General features: G+C 41.8%; 1 pseudogene; it reads right to left on the bottom strand.

Annotated features, from left to right (window-relative positions):
- Positions 1-3,704: 3,704 nt before the first annotated feature.
- On the bottom strand, positions 3,705-4,368 carry LOC109029141 (small ribosomal subunit protein eS24-like; annotated as a pseudogene).
- Between the last annotated feature and the right edge of the window lie 846 nt (positions 4,369-5,214).

Raw genomic sequence — 5,214 nt, 5'->3', positions numbered from 1 at the left:
CAGAACATACCTCTTCACAACTGAAACCAAAGTCTCACGAACTATGTCTTATCCTAAGTTTGTGTAATGCACTCTGATATTTTCTATTTTATTTCATTTTTTAAAAAATTGGTCAACCCATCAAATTAATTTTATAACTCATGAATGGATTGTTACTTGCATTTTCCCAGACACTGATATGCACTATCTAATGAGATTCCCTATATTAACCAACTGATTGGGACAATTGTTAAATGTAATTGTTAAATGTTTACCTCATTTGGTGCTAGGTCCATAGGAATCACCCTGCCCACTAAAGGAGTGAGGCCACCTCACTGAGGTAAGTCACAGTTGTTCTCACTGATAAGATCAGAAAGCACAGTACTGCAGCCAGACTTTCAAAGCTACCTGAGGTTAATATACATAATTCCTGGCTGGGCCATTTTTAAAAAGGGATAGCTGCAAAATTACCACAACTACATTTATCTTAGAATAGAGGGATATTGTTTGGGGGCAACTCTTTCTTAGACTGTTTAAATCATTCCTGGTTAGGTTAAAGAGACTTTTAGGTTTCTGAGGTTTCACGTCAATTTCAGAGGTAAGCAAACATAAAATAAAAGCTCTCTCACTGCTATAATTTTGTTTTACTCTCCTTTTCCCTAAATGGTGAGCAGATTAGTCTAATATTCAGATTTCACTCTAATAGCCTGCTTTGACAATCTGGGAAACACTAGATTCCAAAGAAAATAAGGAAATATATATACATATATGTATATATAATTATGGTCCAAGTGGAGTGGAAAGAATACAACACATGTAAGGAATTCTTTTTTTACAGGTACTCAGTCTAGTCCTCTTCTGCCCATCTCCTTCCCCTAACACGTCTTCCCTAACTTACAGCTGCCTCATTCTTTTTTTCCTTCTGATAGAGTTTTGCTGGTTTTGTTGATCTTGGAAAGATCAGTTTCAGCTCAGTGGTGCACAAAAGCTGGATTGGAGAGAATTTAAGAGGGAATAATAGGAGAAGAGGAATTAGAGACAGCTAGTATAGACAACTGGCTACAAGGGTTACAGAGAAATAAGAAGGTAACCAATAAGGGAAGTGCTGTCAAGAGGAGATTTTTGTTTTTGAAACGGTTGACCCAACAGCATGGTTGTATACTGACAGAAATGATCCAGTAGAGGAAAAATTGATGATGTAGGGTAGACAGGGAGGATTTGCTGGTCTAGTGTTCTTTATTCTGCGAGAGGGGTGAGATCTGACGCACAAGTGGAGGCTTTTGCATGGCTGCACCAAGAGTGCTTCCTTACTGACAGGGAGAAAGGCAGGGCCTAAAGCTGTACCCCTGCATGGATAAGTGTGCATGGTAAGAGTGAATGGAAGTTCTCTTCTGATTCTTCAGTTTTTTCAGTGAGGAAAGAAGCACAGTCGACAGCTGAGAGTGAGGATGGGGGAGAAGAGAACAGAGATGAAAATGTCCGTGAATACAGTAGGAGAGTGAAAGGACCAGGGAAATACAGGACATTTGCTGGGAAAATAGCGAGGGCCTACTTAAGTTCCTAGTGATACCTTTAAAGTAAGACCAAACAGCTTGGTGTGTGTGTGGGTGGGTGTGTTTGTCTATCTGTCTGTCTGTTTTCCGTCTATGACCAGCTCATGGGTACAGAAACAGTATGGGTGGAAAGTTGGATTTAACCAGAGTTGCAGTTTTGCCCACCAGCATGGCAGAACTAAAGTGGTCAGGGAGTTCAGGGAGTGATTATACAGATCGACTCTGAAATTTAAGCTGGTTAAATTTGGAATAGAGGGCTTCAAATGGCTATGGCGGTTAAGACAGAAATGGTGCCTCTGAAGTGCCTCCCTTTGGTCTTTGCATGACTGGCTCCCTCTTGTGGTTCAGTCATTCTGTGCTCTCACCCTTTTAACTGCAGAGGACTTACGTTGTTTTCTTATTACTTTCTTTTATTTATCCACCCAGCTATGTATGCTCTGTGCTCTGCTTTACACTTTTAGAATATAAGCTCCATGAGAGCAAGCACCTTGTCAGTAATGTTCATTGTTTTATAGCCACAGCACTTATTTGACTTATTTGGCAGAGTGAAGACAACAAGTATTTGATGGAAGAGTGAAGAATGACTAGGACATGATTATAAGGCCTTCGCCATCCTGTGCATGGTCTTCTACACGTGCTCCTGTTTGTCAGTTTTCTGTTTCTAACCTCCACCAAGAGAAAGAAGATGCTTCCCCAGGGTTAGGGCTACTTGCTAATCAATCCACTTCAGGTCTCCCTCAAGGCCTTCCAAGGCTCTGGGGAGGAGAACTCGAGGAGAAATTTACCCCAGAGTTACTGAGGCACCAGATGTTTCAGAGGCCAGCCAAAGAGGAAGGAGGTGTCATAAAGGCATAATTGCTTTCCATTTTGTTTTGAATTTTTTTTTTTTTTTTTTTTTGAGACAGGGTCTCGCTTTGTCACCCAGGCTGGAGTGCTGTGGCACAATCACGGCTCAATGCAGCCTCAACCTCCTGGGCACAAGTGGTCCTCCCGCCTCATTCCCCCAAGTAGCTGGGACTACAGGCCCATGCCACCCTACTCAGCTAATTTTTGTATTTGTTTGTATTATTTTGTTCCACCGTGTCACCCAGGCTGGTCTTGAATTCCTGGGCTCAAGCAGTCCTCTTGCCTCGGCCTCCCAAAGTGCTGGAATTACAGGCATAAGCAACTATGCGTGGTCTATTTTGCTCATTTCTTACTGGGTTGTTTATTTTCTTATTGCCAAATTTTAGAAGTTTTTAATATATTATGGATGCAAGTCCTTCATCAGATGTATGTTTTGCAAATATTGTCATTTCTCAGTGGTGTCTTTTGAAAAGCAGAAGTTTTAATTTTTATAAAGTTTTAACTTGTCAGCTGTGTCTTAGATTGTTCATGCTTTTTCTGTCATGTGCAAGAAATCTGCCTAATCGAAGGCTGCAAAGATTTTGTCCTGTTTTATTCAAGTTGTTGTATATAATGTGAAGTTAAGGTCAAATTTCATCTTTTTGCATGTGGTTATTCAGCCGTTCCAGCACCTTCTGTTGAAAAGACTATTCTTTCCCCACTGAATTATTTGGCACGTTTCTTGAAAATCAATTGAACCAAAGCGTGGGCCGCACAGTGGCTCATGCCTGTAATCCCAGCACTTTGGGAGGACGAGGAGGCCAGATCACCTGAGGTCCAGAGTTCAAGACCAGCATGGCCAACATGGCAAAGCCCGTCTCTACTAAAAAAAAAAATACAAAAATTAGCCAGGTGTGGTGGCACGCATCTGCAATCCCAGCTACTCAGGAGGCTGAGGCAGGAGTATTGCTTGAACCTGGGAGGCAGAGGTTGTAGTGAGCCGAGATTATGCCACCGAACTCCAGCCTAGGTGAGAGTGAGACTCTGTCTCAAAAACAACAACGACAGCAACAACAAAAGTGTGAAGTCTGCTACTGGACTTTCTAGTCTTCCATTTATCTAAATATCTATTGTTCTGTCTTTATAACACTTTCTTGATTACCGTGGCATTGTAGTAAGTTTTAGAATCAGGTAAATCCTTCAACTTTTTCTTTATCAAAATTGTTTCGCTATTCTGGATTCTTTGCACTTTCATATAAACTTTTTTGCCACATGAAAGTTATTAGCTTATTAATCTTCTTATGAAAAGTCCACACAGTGGCTGCAGATAACGTCATTGCAGCATCTTTATTCCTTTGGCTTTTTGCCAGCACCACCATTGGCCTTTGCAGTCCCCCTGACTTTCTTCGTTCTGTTCTTGTGTTCTTTTTGAAGTCTTTTCCTTCTCATCCAAGCTATGTCTTGCAAGTCTATGTTTGGCTTCATTTTTCTTTGCATAATCCAAGGAATCATAAATCATGTCAAAGCCAGTTGTCTTGCCACCACCAGAATGAGTTCTGAATCCAAATACATTCCCACCAGCAATATATGAGTTTCTCCATATGCTGGTCAACACTTGTTCACTTGGTCAATCTTTTTTGTCTTAGCCATTCTAGTAAGTGTGTAGTGGTATCTCATTTTGGTTTTAATTTGCATTTTTCTGATGACTTATGATGTTCAGCATCTTTTTAATTTTGAGACAGAGTCTCACTCTGTCGCCCAGGCTGGAGTGCAGTGGTGTGATCTTGGCTCACTGCAACCTCCACCTCCTGGGTTCAAGTGATTCCCATGCCTCAGCCTCCCAAGTAACTGACATCCAGTGTAGTCTTGTACATTTTGGATAGTTTTTCCCAAATTTCTGTGTTGGGTACTGATAACTTTCCAGGGTGAAGGACATCAATGACGATTTGTTCATCTCAAGGAGTTGGCTGGTCATAAACTTCCCGATTCAAGTAGTTACTGTGTCATTCATGATGGTGATCAATCCTTAGGCAGCCACTTCCATATAAAATTTAGGAATAGCTTGTCAATTTAAAGAAAAAAAGGCTGGACATGGTGGCTTATGCCTGTAATCTCAGCTCTTTGGGAGGCCAAGGCAGGAGGATTGCTTGAGCCCAGTAGTTCAAGACCAGCCTGGGCAATATAGTGAGACCCCTTCTCTAAAAAAAAATTTTTTTTTTGATTAGTCAGGCATGGTGGTGCACACCTGTAGTCTCAGCTGCTTGGGGGCACTGAGGTGGGAGGATTGCTTGAGCCTGGTAGTTTGAGACTGGCCTGGGCAATATAGTGAGATCCGTTCTCAAAAAAAATTTTTTTTTAATTAGCCAGTCATGGTGGTGCACACCTGTAGTCTCAGGTAGTGGGGGTGCTGAGGTGGGAGGATTGCTTGAGCCCAGGAGTTTGAGACCAGCCTGGACAATATAGTGAGACACCTTCTCTAAAAAAAATGTTTTTTAATTAGCCAGTCATGGTGGTGCACAACTGTAATATCAGGTAGTTGGGGGGCTGAGGCGGGAGGATTGCTTGAGCCCACGAAGTTGAGGCTGCAGTGAGCCATGATTGCACCACTGCATAGAGCAAGACTCTGTCTCAACAACAACAAAAATAGCCTACTAGGATTTTGACAGATATTACATTGAATTTATTTTATTTAGTTTTATTTATTTATTTTTTTAGAGAGAGAGAGTCTTGCTCTGTCACCTAGGCTGAAGTGCAGTGGCATGATCATATAATATCTCATTGCTACCTCAAACTCCTGGGCTCAAGGGATCCTCCCGCCTCAGCCTCTGGAGTAGCTAGGACTATAGGCACATGCCAC

Source organism: Gorilla gorilla, chromosome 1 (assembly GCF_029281585.2).
Source record: "Gorilla gorilla gorilla isolate KB3781 chromosome 1, NHGRI_mGorGor1-v2.1_pri, whole genome shotgun sequence".
Lineage (NCBI taxonomy): Eukaryota > Metazoa > Chordata > Mammalia > Primates > Hominidae > Gorilla > Gorilla gorilla.
This window is presented reverse-complemented; position numbering and strand designations above follow the sequence as displayed.